Raw genomic sequence first — 19,139 nt, forward strand, 5'->3', positions numbered from 1 at the left:
ACCTACAATAGCATTCTGCAGGACAGCAGGTAGAACGAGAGAAAGACGTAGACCCAGAATTAGGTGGTGAGATAACATCTAGATGTCCATTGATCAATGGACAAAATGTCCACTAGATAGAGAGTGAAAGTGAGCGTATTGTCAGTAAGGCCCTTTCCACTTGCAAAGAAACAGTAAAATTTCATTTAATAGCACTGCACGATCGTAACAGAAGTGCTGTTTTCATGTGATGACTTTCGTTTCTGAGCCCAGTCTTAGTGGATGGAATTGCACTGGCCTTTCCAAGACAGCATTTCGAAATGAATGGATTATCGTCCGCCAACTCATACGGTGTCGGCAATTTCTCTCAGTGACTCATCAGCGCCTGTCCTTCTGACGACTGTACACACTGAAAGCTCCAGCAAATCACGCTGATGAGTCAGTCCAGAAGGCAGTGGGGTGGCGAGTGCGTTCTGCGATCAAGGTGAAGCACTCGGCTCTGGCAAGGTAAAAGGGCGCAGCACCTGCTGAAAACCTGGCAACCCAGCGGGTTGCTGGAGCATAGTGGCACCATATTGTAAAAGAGATCAAGACGAGATGTTGGCAGGTAGGGCCTACTCTATTCGTTCCACTGAGTCATCGAATATTGCGAGACGCCTTCAGAAAGATTTTTGGGTGAGATGAAAAGTGACTAGATAGTCCTATGGAAAGGAGGAGGTTGTGCAGAGTACCATAGAAGATACTGTGCAGGCCATGGTGATGCTCTTTGCTAGATTCATGAATGCCTCCAGCCAGGGTCTGCTATCCGTCACTAGCTAGTAATAGCTGAAAGCAGCAGTTGGCTCTTTAGTTGTAGGTTCGACATGCAAAGGCTAGCTATAGAGTTCTAACCACCAATTCGAAAGAATGAAGTTAAGGGAATTATTTTCATTCCTTTACTTGTAGGCACATGTTTGCAGCTCATTTCGGCATTATCGTTGTGCTGTACCATTTCATTTTGGCACCTGTAGCCGCGTGTTACGGTACTGTGGCAGGGGGATTTCAGTGTGTACGGTGGCTGCAGACACTTACCTGCAAATAAAGAAATAATGAATTACGAAACTTTATTTTTTCGAGTTGATGATTAAAACTTTGTGACTACACATAGTTACCTATGACCCCTTTTCTCAATCTGGGGACTGGATAAGGCACTGCCTGAAGTATGTCACACGTCGCTAAGTCACGACAAAATGCAATACAGCATGTTGCGACTCCTCACTACAAAGGCTAAGGAAATTCTGCTCGTTTTTTGAATTTCCTGACTCTCCAAAGAAGCTAATTAAATCCCTCTTGGATAGGCCCAGTACCTACATAGTATTCCCCTTACCAGCTTTGCAGAGGATAGTCAACAGCGTGTTTGTCTGGAGCTTAAAATTATGAGAGCGCCTTAGTCGCTTTCAGTGTGTGTTCAGCAGATGTCATTATACACTGACTTCTCTGCATGGGCACCAAGCAATAGGTATTTTCCGTGTCCTTAAGAAAGCTCTATGATATAGTCTGAGACATAATATTCTTGGGCAGTTCCACCAATGGCTTTCGAGGATGCCTGCAAGTTCTTTTTTCTGATTTTTCCTCACACTACGTAATTTTGGATATAAAGTCTTTCATTTATCCGCTCTTCCCTCTCCCCATGTTGTTTTAGACAGAAAGTCGGTTACTTCACACGAATTCTTAAGCAAATTTTGAAACATCCCCTTAGAACAATTATACAAGACTGTGCTTAAACTGACACACAATATTTTTTAGCGCAACGCAATCTGACTTTCAATAATCCCTACAAAAGAATGGGCCCTGACTAACATTAAACTATACCTTTCACAAATCACTTACCTCACAAAAATCTTCGCTACTCAAGCTACTGCAATACAGCGAGCGCCACTACTGCCAGCTAAATAAAAGATTCAAACTACGGAAGGCACTAACTACTGATAGGGATAGTTAGCAAATGAAAGATATTAATAGAGAACAAACAATTTATTTACCTTAATATTCATCATATATAAATATAGCAGTTCATGACAAATTTCAAAACTCCGCCATCTCTCTCCCCACATCCACCACTGCTGGCGGCTCACCTCCAACTGCGCAACGCTACGTGCTGTTCACAGCCAGCTGCCTAACACTACAATGGCGAGTATTACAACAATGCAAAGCAGCCACAGACTGCACACAGCACAGCCAGTAATTTTCATACAGAGGTGGCGTTACCAATAAAAAAACCTAAACAGCCTACTTACAACCTAAACAGCCACTACTGCCAGCTAAATAAAAGATTCAAACTACGGAAGGCACTAACTACTGATAGGGATAGTTAGCAAATGAAAGATATTAATAGAGAACAAACAATGTATTTACCTTAATATTCATCATATATAAATATAGCAGTTCATGACAAATTTCAAAACTCCGCCATCTCTCTCCCCACATCCACCACTGCTGGCGGCTCACCTCCAACTGCGCAACGCTACGTGCTGTTCACAGCCAGCTGCCTAACACTACAATGGCGAGTATTACAACAATGCAAAGCAGCCACAGACTGCACACAGCACAGCAAGTGATTTTCATACAGAGGTGGCGTTACCAATAAAAAAACCTAAACAGCCTACTTACAACCTAAACAGCCTACTTACAATTTAAGTACAGACCGGTTCTCTACGCTAGCTGACAACGAGACAAATGTTGTTTAATCTTGTAAACTGTCAAGACTGTAGCCTAAGTTCGTCCCTTATTTCTTTGACACAAACGCTAAAATACGAGATGTCGAGGGCCTAAACAGCTTTCATCGTCAACAAAAAGACGTGAATGTCACCATTTATTGAGGACTTCCACATCCTTTTACTTTCTAATCCAGATTACATCCCAAATATTGTACCATAAGATATCTTCATTTACCCTAAAAAGAAAGATACCATATGTGGGCATCATTCGAGTGCCTGGAAGCCGCTACGTCTGCCTACGAAATGTTCAACACCTTCCAGACGAAATACACAACAATTAGGCTGTTGCAACAAAGCATGTCATTTATAGGAAGCCCTTGGGCTCAGTTGTTTCCTCAAAACTTTGAGAACAGAGCGTTTTTCAGTATTTCGCCATGTAACAAAGTACAGTACATTTGCAGACCATACCATAAATTGCATAAAAACTTAGTTTTTTAAAAAACTGCAATAAACCTATCTACACCCCATTCCATAAAGAACGTTAACAAAACGGATATGTTTTATTAAATCGGAAAATCAGTTTAAGCCGGTTAGGCTCATCGAACCACAATAAATGTAAAACTACTTGGGCTGCACTAGAATTTATTCCGTTGCCTTAAAACATAAGATATCTTCCATCGACGATCGTCAAGCGAAAGCAGTGCACACTGGATACTGTTGGACACTAGGGGAGGCGCCACGAGATGGATATAAATGTCCACATGGTAACAACCTTTGGAAGACACAGAACTATGCAGGTGGTAGTCTACTTTTATATGTTGGCCTCAATAGCTGAGTGGTTAGCGTGGCAGAATGCCATGCAAGGGGCCCAGATTCAAATCCCAGCTGCGTCGGAGATTTTCTTCGTTCGTGGACTGGGTGTTGTGTTGTCTTCATCATCATATCAGTCTCATCGACAGGCAGGTCGCCGAAGTGGCGTCAACTAAAATCACCCGCACGAGGCGACCGGTCTACCCGACAGGAGGCCCTAGCCACACGACATTTCATTTCACCAGTGAAATATAGGGTGTTTCAAAAAGAATATCTGTATTCCGAACACATGTATTTATTAATCGGTAAGATATACAACTTTGAAATTTGGGACACATATTTACGAATCTTTCAAGATTAGATTACAGATATCCAATACGTCCTCAAGCACCGACACGAACCGTAACACATCGATACTCGAATTTCTCTCATACTCAGGTAAGCATGTCCATCATCATCGCTGATATTATGGCAGCACAGATCCGGTTCTTAAACTCTTCTTGGTTCTGTGGTAGTGTCATAAACGTTGTCCTCCATGAAACCCCACAGGAAGAAGTCACAAAGTGTCATATCCAGTGACCGTGGACGACGAGTCCAACGACTCAAGAGAGTTTCATTCAGACATTAATGTACGAGGGTTATTCCAAAAGTAAGGTCCGATTCGCCGTAACTATTGAAATTTGGCGCCAATGACAAAACACGCATGCGCGCCGACTCCCGGCAAGCCTTGCGCGTCAAACGCCGCCATTCGCTTTGTTACTGTTGCTGAGTGTAGTTCACAGTGTCACTTTACAATGTTTAAGACAATTGATCAGCCCGCCGATTGTGAAGTAAGGGCAGTGATACGGTTTTTGTCTGCAAGAAACAATTCAGCGGCGGAAATCCATCGGCAGATTACTGAAGTGTACGGTCCTAACATAATGAGCGACAGTAAAGTGCGCAAGTGGGTGCGAGCTTTTAATGAAGGACGGGATAATGTGCACGATGAACCACGGTGTGGCCGACCATCAGTGATTTCAGACGATTTGGTCAATGCGGTTGACAAAAAAATTCGTGAAGATCGCCGATTCACTATTACAGACGTAGACATGCATTTTCCGAATGTGAGTAGAACAACTTTGTACAGAATTGTGTCTGAACATTTGAAGTTTCACAAATTGTGTGCCCGTTGGGTTCCCAGGCTGCTTACTGAGCCCCAACGAATGAAAAGAATGGCTTTTGCTCTTGATTTTTTGGAGCGATATCATAAGGAAGGTGACAGTCTTTTAGACAATGTTGTCACAGGGGATGAGACATGGGTTTCTCACATCACTCCAGAGTCTAAACGTCAGTCAATGCAATGGCGTCACACGTCATCGCCAGTCAAGGTCAAGGCAAAGCAGACAATCTCAACACGTAAGGTTATGGCGACTGTGTTCTGGGATAGACGTGGAGTATTGTTAGTCGACTTTATGGAGAGAGGAACAACGATTAATAAAGCCGCCTACTGCGCTACCCTGACTAAACTTCGACGTGCAATCCAGAATAAGCGACGTGGTCTTTTGTCGTCTGGAATCTTGTTGTTGCTTGACAATGCCAGACCCCACACTGCAAATGAAACGCAAGCTCTGATCAAGAAATTTGGATGGGAACAGATGGACCATCCTCCTTACAGTCCGGACCTGGCGCCAAGTGATTTCCACCTGTTCCGTTACTTAAAGGAGTTTCTCGGCGGCAAGCGCTTCGACACAGATGATGAAGTGAAAGAAGCAGTTAAGGACTGGTTATCGTCACAGGCGGCCGATTTCTATAACATGGGCATTCAAAAGCTTGTTGAACGATGTGACAAATGTTTAAATAAGTATGGAAGTTATGTAGAAAAATAGCTAAAGATGTAAGGAATGTAAATAAAACAATTGTTTTGAAAAAACATTTTAGTTTTGATTTTTTTTTTATAACCGGACCTTACTTTTGGAATAACCCTCGTACTTGGCGACTCCAGTGAAGGGAGTTGAAAAATGTTGAAAAATTAAGTTGTCCTCGTTCAGCCCCTGAAACAACCAGTTTTCTAAATTAGTGAGATACTGCTGACCGTTGTCCATATAATCATCAAAAAAGAATGGACAGTAAACAGATGAGTGGCATATTGCAGAAAAGACACTGGCTTTGGATGAATCTCGCACATGTTCAGTGTGTGCATGTGGATTCTGTAAGCCCCAAATTCGAACATTGTGTTTGTTTACTTTCCTATTAAACTGGAAAGACGCTTCTTCATTGAACATGTTATGTTGTGCGAAAGTGTTATCATTGTTAATAACATTCTGAAGCTCGCCAGAGAATGTCACAGGTTTGTGTTTGTCGTCATGACGTAGAGCCTCTAACAGCTGCAACTTGTACAGCTTCATAACAAACCGATGTCTCAAAACACTCCAGACTGTTGCCGTTGACAGTTGTAACTTCCAACTGGCATGACAATTGATTCTGCATGAAAGCGGTTTAAATTCGTGCAACGTTTTTGTCAGAAACAAGAGGACGACTTTTCAAAAATGGTTCAAATGGCTCTGAGCACTATGGGACTTAACAGCTGTGGTCATCAGTCCCCTAGAACTTAGAACTACTTAAACCTAACTAACCTAAGGACATCACACACATCCATGCCCGAGGCGCGGTTCTGGACTGCGCGCCTAGAACCGCGAGACCACCGCGGCCGGCAGGGCGACTTTTTCCTTTAAACACACGTCCTGTGTCTACAAACTGTCGATACCCTCTGCCAATCTTCCATCCATTCGGAGGATGGTTTGGTACCTCAATATGACACATCTTTGCACTGTAATCACGGAATTACACTTCGCAAACTCGAGAACACAAAATGATTTCTTCTGCGGAGTAGCCATTTTGCAACATTTGACAGTAACCAAGCAAACAGAAGACGACAAAGACCCAGCGGCAACGAATGTAAACTAGACAGTGTACTCGTTCCTCCAAAAACCGAGCACCGGCGCAGCGATCTATAGTTTTGGCAACATAATACTTTGCAATACGTATACTCTTTTTGAAACACCCTATGTTTGCAACATACCGTATAAGTCGCAGTGTACCTAGAAACCACAGGTGTGAAGCGTTTTATCTTCTTCTGACGTATGTCGTCATGTTTGCGAGTATCTTTGGAAGGTGTGCGCTTTGTTTGCAGCTGACTGCGTCTTTACGCATCCATCAAACACCGAACGCGGAAAAGGAGTGCCACGAGACAACTGACGTCTGACTGTGTAATCACCTCCGGTTTGCCAAGTACGTCCTCGTTTCCAACTCGGTGCGAAGAGGTAGACAAAAAAATTTATTTTTAAAGAGTTAAAACAGGACATATTGAATGACGGCATGCAACATTGCAGTAAAAGGAAAACTGCTTTGTTTATTATTTGGGAACGGTAAAGTACTCGTAGATCGTCTACCCAACTAGTGCGGCACTGAAACATTCATTGACCAGTGAGGTCGGATAGACCGTCAGAGACAGGCACCTCGTGTTCCTGTTGCTAATAAGGCGAGTACACCGTTCGATTGTTATATATTTTTACGAGCTTCCAACAGGAGCGACTTATTTACGGCTACCTGTGTAGTTACTATATTATTTTTGTAATTTCTTGCATGTTTGAGTGCTTAATAGGCCCCATATTTTATTTTAATAACAGCGTAGCGTACAGTACTGCCGCTGTTATCGACCCTCATGTCATATAGGCTTTTGTTTGTTTTGGTTCGTGCAGCTCAGTGTCATTTAGACAGTGGGTGAAAAAGCACTTCCAATTCCTGCTGTTAATAAGCCGACTACACCGTTAGTTTGTTACATATTTTTACGAGATTCAAATAGGAGCGACTGCAGCAATGGATAGGAACTGTGGTTGCTGTATACAGATGTGAGCTGAATTGGCGACCCTTCATTCACAGCTCCACGCTGTGTTGGCTTCCGTCACACAACTTGAGGCTGCTACCAAGGTGCATCACTGTGGGGGGTTGGATGTGGGGATACAAGGAACGTCAGGCACCTCCTACATGTCCCCCAATCGGTCCACTGCTGTGGCTGCCCCGGGTACTGCCTGCACTGAGGTTACCCCCCACTTGTGGTCGAGTGGGAGATCATTCCAAAGTCTGGCAGGCAGCAAAAATTTTTCCAAGGGGCCGGTAGTAGGACCTCCCCAGTTCGTTTGATGAACAGGTTTCGGGCATTACCTGTGGCTGACGATGTCTCTTATTCAGATGCAGTCGTCCACCCTGTTCCAGGGGAAGCTCCTCGGCCCGCAAGGTCTGGGCATTCACAGAGGATGAGTTTTCTGGTAGTTGGGTGCTCCAGCATTAGGCGCATAATGGGGCCCCTTAGGAACATGGCTGCCAAACTGCCGAGGAGAGGAAGGAAGCCAGTGTGCACTCCGTGTGCATACTGGGGGGGGAGTCATACTGGATATGGAAAGGGTGCTTCCAGATGCCATGAAGAGTACAGGGTGCAGCCAACTGCAGTGGTGGCTCATTTCGGTACCAGTGACGTGTGTCGCTTTGGTTCGGAGTAGATTCTCTCTGATTTCGGGCGACTAGCGGAAATAGTAAAGACTGTCAGTCATACTTGCGAGATTGAAGTAGAACTGACCATCTGCAGCATCGTCGATAGAACCGACTATGGTCCTTTGGTTCAGAGCCGAGTGGAGAGTCTGAATCAGAGGCTCAGACGGTTCTGTGACCATGTAGGCTGCAGATTCCATGACTTGCGCTATTGGGTGGTGTGTTTCAAATGGTTCAAATGGCTCTGAGCACTATGGGACTTAACATCTGAGGTCATCAGTCCCCTAGAACTTAGAACTACTTAAACCTAACTAACCTAAGGACATCACACACATCCATGCCCGAGGCAGGATTCGAACCTGCGACCGTAGTGGTCGCGCGGTTCCAGACTGAAGCGCCTAGAACCTCTCGGCCACCCTGGCCGGCAGGTGATGTGTTTCCCGGTTCCACTTAAAAGGCCAGATGTCCACTACACACAAGCGGCTATACGGATAGTGGGGACTGTGTGGAAGGGACTGGTCGGTTTTTTAGGTTAGAGGGTCTCAGGGAACCACAGAAAGGGCATCCGACTAAAAGGGGGCAGGTAAAACACAGTAAGTCAGTTGTAGAAACGATCAGTATTGTAGTTGTAAATTATCATAGCTGTGTTGGGAAAGAACCAGAGCTCCAAGCCGTAATAGAAGGTACTGAAGCTCGAATAGTTATAGGTACAGAAAGCTGGACAAAGCCGGAAATAAGTTCAACCGAATTTTTTTCAAACGATCTAACAGTGTTCAGAAAGGGTAGATTAAATACAGTTGGTGGTGACGTATTTATTGCTGTCAGAAGTAGTTTGCCTTGTAGTGACATTGAAGTATATAGTTCCTGTGAAATAGTATGGGTAGAGGTTATACTTGACAATCGGACTAAACTATTAATTGGATCGTTTTACCGACCACCAACTCAGAAGATATAATTGCTGAACAGTTCAAAGAAAGCTTGAGTCTGGTTTCAAATAGATACCCCACTCGTACAGTTATAGTCGGTGGTGACTTCAATCTACCCTCGATATGCTGGAAAAATTATGCGTTTAAAGCCGACGGCAGGCATAAAACGTCATCCGAAACTGTACTGAATGCTTCCTCAGAAAATTATTTTGTACAATTAGTTCATGAGCCCACTCGAAGCGTAAATGGTTGCGAAAGCATACTTGACCCCTTAGCAACAAATAATTCTGGACAAATAGTGAGTATCGTGACGAATACAGGGATTAGCGACCACGAGGCAGTTGCTGCTAGACTGAATACTGTAACACTTACAACCAAAAGAAACGCAAAGTATATCTATTTAAAAAAGCTGAAAAAATGTTCTTAGCGCCGTTTTAAGAGACAGTCTTCACTACTTCCGATCTGGCCATGTAAGCGTAGAAAAGTTGTGGAATGATTTCAAAGAGATAGTATCAACAGCAATTGAGAGGTATATACCACATAAATTACTAAGTGATGGTACTGATCCCTCATGATACACAAAACAGATCAGATCGCTGTTGCAGAAGGAGCGAAAAAAGCATGCCAAATTTAAAAGAACGCAAAATCCCCAAGACTGGCAAAGTTTTACAGTAGTTCGAAATATAGCGCGTACTTCAATGCGAAATGCTTTTAATAATTTCCATAACGAAACTCTGTCTCGAAATCTGGCAGAAAACCCAGAGAGATTCTGGTCATACATAAAGCACACCAGTGGCAAGACGCAATCAACACCTTCAAAATTGGAAATTTGTGGTAAGTTACTATGGGACCAAACTGCTGAGATCATCGCTTCCTAGGCTTACACACTACTTAATCTAACTTAAGCTAAGGACACCACACACACCCATGCCCGAGGGAGGACTCGAACCTCCGACGGGGGGAGCCGCGCGATCCGTGGCAAGGCGCCCCAGACCGCACGGCTACCCCGCGCGGCCAATACCTTCAATGTGCGATAACAACGGTGAAGTCCTCACTCGGGCATGGTTGTGTGTGTTGTTCTTAGCGTAAGGTAGTTTAAGTTAGATTAAGTAGTGTGTAAGCCTAGGGACCGATGACCTCAGCAGTTTGGTCCCACGAATTTCTAATTTTTTTCATTCGATGTCGATAACAGTTACCGTAAAGCCTAACATAAAATGTTCACATTGTCCTAGAAAGAGAAAAATAGTTTACTTTTTAAAATCGTTAATGATTTTTAGATGTGTCAATTACTGTAAAAAAAACAACTACCATAAAGTTATCTCTTAAATGTTTATTAGTTTACTAAAGCAGAGTTATTAAACACAGTTTTCCGGAACTCCTTCACCACAGAGGACGAAGTTAATATTCCTGAATTCCAATCAGAAACAACTGCTAAGATGAGAAACATAGGAGTAGATATCCTCAGTGTCGCAAAGCAGCTTAAATCACTTAAGAAAGGCAAGTCGTCGGGTCCAGATTGTATACCAGTCAGGTTCCTCTCAGAGTACGCTGATACAACAGCTCCATATTTAGCAGCTTAAATCACTTAAGAAAGGCAAGGCGTCGGGTCCAGATTGTATACCAGTCAGGTTCCTCTCAGAGTACGCTGATACAACAGCTCCATATTTAGCAGCTTAAATCACTTAAGAAAGGCAAGGCGTCGGGTCCAGATTGTATACCAGTCAGGTTCCTCTCAGAGTACGCTGATACAACAGCTCCATATTTAGCAGCTTAAATCACTTAAGAAAGGCAAGGCGTCGGGTCCAGATTGTATACCAGTCAGGTTCCTCTCAGAGTACGCTGATACAACAGCTCCATATTTAGCAGCTTAAATCACTTAAGAAAGGCAAGGCGTCGGGTCCAGATTGTATACCAGTCAGGTTCCTCTCAGAGTACGCTGATACAACAGCTCCATATTTAGCAGCTTAAATCACTTAAGAAAGGCAAGGCGTCGGGTCCAGATTGTATACCAGTCAGGTTCCTCTCAGAGTACGCTGATACAACAGCTCCATATTTAGCAGCTTAAATCACTTAAGAAAGGCAAGGCGTCGGGTCCAGATTGTATACCAGTCAGGTTCCTCTCAGAGTACGCTGATACAACAGCTCCATATTTAGCAGCTTAAATCACTTAAGAAAGGCAAGGCGTCGGGTCCAGATTGTATACCAGTCAGGTTCCTCTCAGAGTACGCTGATACAACAGCTCCATATTTAGCAGCTTAAATCACTTAAGAAAGGCAAGGCGTCGGGTCCAGATTGTATACCAGTCAGGTTCCTCTCAGAGTACGCTGATACAACAGCTCCATATTTAGCAGCTTAAATCACTTAAGAAAGGCAAGGCGTCGGGTCCAGATTGTATACCAGTCAGGTTCCTCTCAGAGTACGCTGATACAACAGCTCCATATTTAGCAGCTTAAATCACTTAAGAAAGGCAAGGCGTCGGGTCCAGATTGTATACCAGTCAGGTTCCTCTCAGAGTACGCTGATACAACAGCTCCATATTTAGCAGCTTAAATCACTTAAGAAAGGCAAGGCGTCGGGTCCAGATTGTATACCAGTCAGGTTCCTCTCAGAGTACGCTGATACAACAGCTCCATATTTAGCAGCTTAAATCACTTAAGAAAGGCAAGTCGTCGGGTCCAGATTGTATACCAGTCAGGTTCCTCTCAGAGTACGCTGATACAACAGCTCCATATTTAGCAGCTTAAATCACTTAAGAAAGGCAAGGCGTCGGGTCCAGATTGTATACCAGTCAGGTTCCTCTCAGAGTACGCTGATACAACAGCTCCATATTTAGCAGCTTAAATCACTTAAGAAAGGCAAGGCGTCGGGTCCAGATTGTATACCAGTCAGGTTCCTCTCAGAGTACGCTGATACAACAGCTCCATATTTAGCAGCTTAAATCACTTAAGAAAGGCAAGGCGTCGGGTCCAGATTGTATACCAGTCAGGTTCCTCTCAGAGTACGCTGATACAACAGCTCCATATTTAGCAGCTTAAATCACTTAAGAAAGGCAAGGCGTCGGGTCCAGATTGTATACCAGTCAGGTTCCTCTCAGAGTACGCTGATACAACAGCTCCATATTTAGCAGCTTAAATCACTTAAGAAAGGCAAGGCGTCGGGTCCAGATTGTATACCAGTCAGGTTCCTCTCAGAGTACGCTGATACAACAGCTCCATATTTAGCAGCTTAAATCACTTAAGAAAGGCAAGGCGTCGGGTCCAGATTGTATACCAGTCAGGTTCCTCTCAGAGTACGCTGATACAACAGCTCCATATTTAGCAGCTTAAATCACTTAAGAAAGGCAAGGCGTCGGGTCCAGATTGTATACCAGTCAGGTTCCTCTCAGAGTACGCTGATACAACAGCTCCATATTTAGCAGCTTAAATCACTTAAGAAAGGCAAGGCGTCGGGTCCAGATTGTATACCAGTCAGGTTCCTCTCAGAGTACGCTGATACAACAGCTCCATATTTAGCAGCTTAAATCACTTAAGAAAGGCAAGTCGTCGGGTCCAGATTGTATACCAGTCAGGTTCCTCTCAGAGTACGCTGATACAACAGCTCCATATTTAGCAGCTTAAATCACTTAAGAAAGGCAAGGCGTCGGGTCCAGATTGTATACCAGTCAGGTTCCTCTCAGAGTACGCTGATACAACAGCTCCATATTTAGCAGCTTAAATCACTTAAGAAAGGCAAGTCGTCGGGTCCAGATTGTATACCAGTCAGGTTCCTCTCAGAGTACGCTGATACAACAGCTCCATATTTAGCAGCTTAAATCACTTAAGAAAGGCAAGGCGTCGGGTCCAGATTGTATACCAGTCAGGTTCCTCTCAGAGTACGCTGATACAACAGCTCCATATTTAGCAGCTTAAATCACTTAAGAAAGGCAAGGCGTCGGGTCCAGATTGTATACCAGTCAGGTTCCTCTCAGAGTACGCTGATACAACAGCTCCATATTTAGCAGCTTAAATCACTTAAGAAAGGCAAGTCGTCGGGTCCAGATTGTATACCAGTCAGGTTCCTCTCAGAGTACGCTGATACAACAGCTCCATATTTAGCAGCTTAAATCACTTAAGAAAGGCAAGGCGTCGGGTCCAGATTGTATACCAGTCAGGTTCCTCTCAGAGTACGCTGATACAACAGCTCCATATTTAGCAGCTTAAATCACTTAAGAAAGGCAAGTCGTCGGGTCCAGATTGTATACCAGTCAGGTTCCTCTCAGAGTACGCTGATACAACAGCTCCATATTTAGCAGCTTAAATCACTTAAGAAAGGCAAGGCGTCGGGTCCAGATTGTATACCAGTCAGGTTCCTCTCAGAGTACGCTGATACAACAGCTCCATATTTAGCAGCTTAAATCACTTAAGAAAGGCAAGTCGTCGGGTCCAGATTGTATACCAGTCAGGTTCCTCTCAGAGTACGCTGATACAACAGCTCCATATTTAGCAGCTTAAATCACTTAAGAAAGGCAAGGCGTCGGGTCCAGATTGTATACCAGTCAGGTTCCTCTCAGAGTACGCTGATACAACAGCTCCATATTTAGCAGCTTAAATCACTTAAGAAAGGCAAGTCGTCGGGTCCAGATTGTATACCAGTCAGGTTCCTCTCAGAGTACGCTGATACAACAGCTCCATATTTAGCAGCTTAAATCACTTAAGAAAGGCAAGGCGTCGGGTCCAGATTGTATACCAGTCAGGTTCCTCTCAGAGTACGCTGATACAACAGCTCCATATTTAGCAGCTTAAATCACTTAAGAAAGGCAAGTCGTCGGGTCCAGATTGTATACCAGTCAGGTTCCTCTCAGAGTACGCTGATACAACAGCTCGACTACAGAAAGATCCGTACCTACCATTAGCTCTTACCAACTGAAATGTCCGCCCCCGGTAGCTGAGTGGTCAGCGCAACGGAATGTCAATCCTAAGGGCCCGGGTTCGTTTCCCGGCTGGGTCGGAGATTTTCTCCGCTCAGGGACTGGGTGTTGTGTTGTTCTAATCACCATCATTTCATCCCCATCGACTCGCAAATCGCCGAAATGGCGTCCAATCGAAAGACTTGCACCCGGCGAACGGTCTACCCGACGGGAGGCCCTAGTCACACGACAAATAATACCAACTGAAATCGAAACTCATGTCACCAGGCGACTATTGTCCAGTCGTGTAGGGTCCAACCGACATGTTGACGACCCCATGGAGCCACTGCAAGCCATTTCGTGCTATCAGCACAACCACTCGCGTCAGTCTTCTGCTGCCATAGGCCATTAACGCCACATTTCGCCGGACTGTCCGTCCGTCTCACGTTCCACACTGATTTCTGCGGTTACTTCAGGCAGAATTACTTGTCTGTTAGCACTGACAACTCTACGCAAACTCCGCTGCTCTCGGTCGTTAAAAGACGGCCGATGCCCATCGCGATATCCGTGTTGCGAGGTAATGCCTGAAATTTCCTATCCTCGGCACACTCTTGTGACTGTAGATCTCGGAATGTTGAATTCACCAACGATTTTCGAAATGGAATGTCCTGAGCCTCTAGCTCCAACTACCATTCCGTTTTCAAAGTCTGTTAATTACTGTCGTGTGGCTATATTCGCGTCGGCCACCTTTTCACGTGAATCACCTAAGTACAAATAACAGCTTTGCTAATGCACTGCCCTTTCATACCTTGAGTACGCGATACTATCGCCATCTGTATAACTGCATATCGCTATCCCATGAACTTTGTCACCTCAGTGTAAAGTTTTAGAGTTACACAGCAAACAAATTGTTGCGCTTAGAAAATGACTCAGACTTTACTGAATTTTAAATCGAAAACTAATAAACATTTAAGATATAACTTTATGGTAGTTGTTTCTTTTACAGTAATTGACACATCTAAAAATCATTAACGATTTTAAAAAGTAAACTATTTGTCTCTTTCTAGGACAACGTGAACATTTTATGTTAGGCTTTACCGTGACTGTTATCGACATCGAATTAAAAAAATGGGAAATTTGTGAGACCAAACTGCTGTGGTCATCGGTCCGTAATTGCAGAGCTTCATTGTAGCGTAGTTAGTAGATGCACTACATTCTGGAACAGAATGTAAACTGGCAGAGGGCTCGCGTTTTTTCCGTCTTCGCATTTTCTAAATGATTGTGGGACTTTCCTATGAAAGTTATAGGTATAATTTCCGTAATATTTACTGTTATGTAAATTTAAGTCAGGAGTGTCAGGAGTGAGTGTTAGTGAGCTTGTTCGATTTGGTGAAGTTTTACAAGCTGATGTCACAGGACATATATCTTTCCTTTTTGTCTTATTATATGTCCACGGATATTGAAGTTTTTGTTTATACATACCACAGACAGAACAACGTAGCTAGCATATGGACAAGAGGTTAAATGTGCATTTTAATAGAGCTAACACAGGAATTTTACGATTGTCCGTTTTCGTGAACAAACTGGATGGCTTGCAAGCCAAGTACAGCCGACAACTGCCACTGGAGAGTGCTGAGAGCTTACAATCACGTTAACCTACTCGTCCATGTATCGCCGGCGCTGCGTCTCGTGACGTCGGATATCCCATCCACGTGCACAATGGCTGCCTCGTCACATGTAACGACAGCTTAAACAGAGACATTTGCGGCCTTCCACTGATATCTTTGTAAATCCTTACCTCTGTCACTTTTTGTTCGATCTCACTGACGTTTTGCACATTTATATAGGGATCCAATATGCTTTAAATAATTTTTTCAGAAATTTTAATAAAAATTTAATGCTGTGAGAGATTTCGAATTTTTTGTTACATTGTTATTTTAAGGTACAGTTTTTCATTATTTCGAGGCAAATTTGGCAATTTTTTCCTATGGTAAAGTAATCTACACTAATAAATGTACAATTACATGCAGTAACATTTTGGTAAATTATTTCTATTGTTTTTTGTAATATTTTGGATTTGAAAATTTTTACGGACAAATTTTCCCTATATTATCAACCATGAAACTGTTTATAATGGATAGATTTGTTCTATTTAAATATTGCTTCCACGTACAAGAATAGGTGTACCAAATTTCATCGAAATCCTTCCAATAGTTTCTCATATATGTGTTCCTGAAAGAGGAAACCTTAAGTTGCAGAGAAGTCGTTTTAAAGTTTGGATGAAACGTTTTAAAAATTTTTAACTCATACCTTAGCTAAAACTGGTCATATCCGTATTCCAGTTCTTCCTCATCATCCTCTGCAGCACTTTTAGCTCCTCTGTTCCTTTTCCTAGAAATTTTACATACATTCTGTACTTAAGTCTCCGTCTTCGCAATTCGTTGCTCATCGATGATCCGCAGTATCTGCTCAGTAAAGACTCCAGGTGTAAAGCCCAACTTGCTGAGGATGTGAAGTCTTGCATCATTAGAAATGCTGCAGCTTCCTAAGCAAATTTGAAACAAACACAGGCTTTGGACATCTCTACCAAATAAGAGCATTGTAATATTCATTTGGATTCTGTGTTTTGTCATGCTGACATTTTTCTAGCAGTTGCTGTGAAACCAGTGCTCAAAAAGTTGTTTTAATGGTCATCGCAACGTCATAAGGAAGGTTGTTTTTACGGCTGTGAGATTCCCCAATTTCCTTGCTTTTCAGAAATTTTCGCCATTCATTAGAACATAGGCCATGTTGAGGTGTAGTGTCTGTCGACAAAGTAATGTAACCAAGTAGCCCATACTACCTTCCTCGTATTATCCAAACTTTGTTAGTCTGTTTTTACCTCCCAGAGTATTCCCATCCTCTAATAGCTTGCCTTTATTATCTGCAACAAGTCTTCTGAGTCATCCACTCATCCGCTTCTGAATATGGCCTAGTCTTTTCTATAGGGCTGGCTTTCAACTACATTTTTGAAAGCGCTAGAGTCTCCATCTCCTAGATAATGTGTGTATCTTACTCCATGCTTTCGCAAATACCTACGGAAAATGAGTTTCATACCAGCACCTTCTATCCCACACTGGAGGCTACATAATTCTTGTTACAAACAGCTTTGTGATGTTCTTGCCATTCTGTTTCTTTACCTGCATCATTATATTTCTTGTGCAAGGAAGGTGCAGAACAATATTAAGACACCACCTATTAAGTCTACCATTTTTCCAGTGTTGACACTAATGACTGTTGAAACTCCATGCAGTGTAGTATGACCGCTCTCCATGCAGGAACTGTCGCAGGAAAGTGCTATATCTTTGATATCAGTATCATTACAATTTCCTTGAATTGTCTCATGGTCTGCCAGTTTCATACTGTCTCCACTTACTTCTACAACTGCACTGAGGAGAGTAGTGTTCATTGCAATAAATTTTATGGGAGGACCAAGCATGTTGATAATACCACATAAACGGTTTCCACCGTCTCTTCCAATCCCTATACTCTTAGTCCATAAGCGACTCTCATATTGGCTTCATATATTCTGTTAATGGCCTTCGATGTCCCAGCATCACAGTTTTGACATAAAATATGCAACGTGCAAACCAAACGTTCTCTCCTTTCATCATACACCAAATTCACATTTCCTCCACAAAAATATCACTTTAAGGCTTTTCTAAATTTCTCAGCCACCAACTACAGATCCAGAATAGTGAAAGCCATATTTCTGTCATGATTTGTTTCTTCTGACACCATAGCCTTCCCAAGTTTTAGTTTAGAAGCACTTGGAGGCAAGCTAATGTTTGCATCTGCAGGTCCAACTCTAACCTCAATGTCAGGTTTTCGCTTTATTGGAAATATGGGACTAATTATATTTTTTAAATACCTTACTACAACTAGGTATTCTAAGAAACGATCAATATATTCAACCTTGCAGAAAGAATGACACAATAAATCCAACTTCACTCAAATTTCACTAAACACCAAAAAACTTGTTTACAAAGCTCCACAGCCTTCTGTACCACACTGCTTGCACAACAAAACGGCTCCATTGCCTTCTATACAACACTGTGTGTTGTATACACAAAAAAATCACAGCCTTCTAAATTTATACACTACTGGCCATTAAAATTGCTACACCACAAAGATGACGTGCTGTAGACGTGAAATTTAGCCACCAGGAAGAAGATGCTGAGATATGCAAAAGATTAACTTTTCAGAGCATTCACACAAGGCTGGCGCCAGTGGCGACACCTACAACGTACTGACATGAGGAAAGTTTCCAACCGATTTCTCATACACAAACAGCAGTTGACAGGCGTTGCCTGGTGAAACGTTGCTTTGATGCCTCGTGTAAGGAAGAGAAATGCGTACCATCACGTTTTCGAGTTTGACAAAGGTCAGATTGTAGCCTATTGCGATTGCGGTTTAACGTATCGCGACATTGCTGCTCGCATTGGTCGAGATCCAATGACTGTTAGCAGAATATGGAATCGGTGGGTTCAGGACGGTACTACGGAACGCCGTGCTGGATACCAACAGCCTCGTATCACTAGCAGTTGAGATGACAGCCAGCTTATCTGCATGGCTGTAACGGATCGTGAAGCCACGTCTCGATCCCTGAGTCAACAGATGGAGACGTTTGCAAGACAACAACCATTTGCAAGAACAGTTCAACGACGTTTGCAGCAGCATGGACTATCAGCTCGGAGACCATGGCTGCGGTTACCCTTGACGCTGCATCACAGACAGGAGCATCTGCGATGGTGTACTCAACGACGAACCTGGGTGCACGAATGGCAAAACGTCATTTTTTCGGATGAATCCAGGTTCTGTTTACAGCATCATGATGGTCGCATCCGTGTTTGGCGACATCGCGGTGAACGCACATTGGAAGCGTGTATTCGTCATTGCCATACTGGCGTATCACCCGGCGTGATAGTATGGGGTGCCATTGGTTACACGTCTCGGTCACCTCTTGTTCGCATTGGCGGCACTTTGAACAGTGGACGTTACATTTCAGATGTGTTACGACCCGTGGCTCTACCCTTCATTCGATCCCTGCGAAACCCTACATTTCAGAAGGATAATGCACGACCGCATGTTGCAGGTCATGTACGGGCCATTCTGGATACAGAAAATGTTCGACTGCTGCCCTGGCCAGCACATTCTCCAGATCTCTCACCAATTGAAAACGTCTGGTCAATGGTGGCCGAGCAACTGGCTCGTCACAATACGCCAGTCACTACTCTTGATGAACTGTGGCATCGTGTTGAAGCTGCATGGGCAGCTGTA

At 43.4% G+C, this 19,139-nt stretch overlaps 1 protein-coding gene across 2 annotated transcripts in view; it reads left to right on the forward strand.

Moving 5' to 3' along the window:
- Positions 1-19,139, forward strand: part of LOC126418840 (fatty acyl-CoA reductase 1-like) — a 266,538-nt gene that overhangs the window by 186,833 nt on the left and 60,566 nt on the right. The gene's annotated exons all lie outside the window — the stretch shown is intronic.

Source organism: Schistocerca serialis, chromosome 9, assembly GCF_023864345.2.
Source record: "Schistocerca serialis cubense isolate TAMUIC-IGC-003099 chromosome 9, iqSchSeri2.2, whole genome shotgun sequence".
Lineage (NCBI taxonomy): Eukaryota > Metazoa > Arthropoda > Insecta > Orthoptera > Acrididae > Schistocerca > Schistocerca serialis.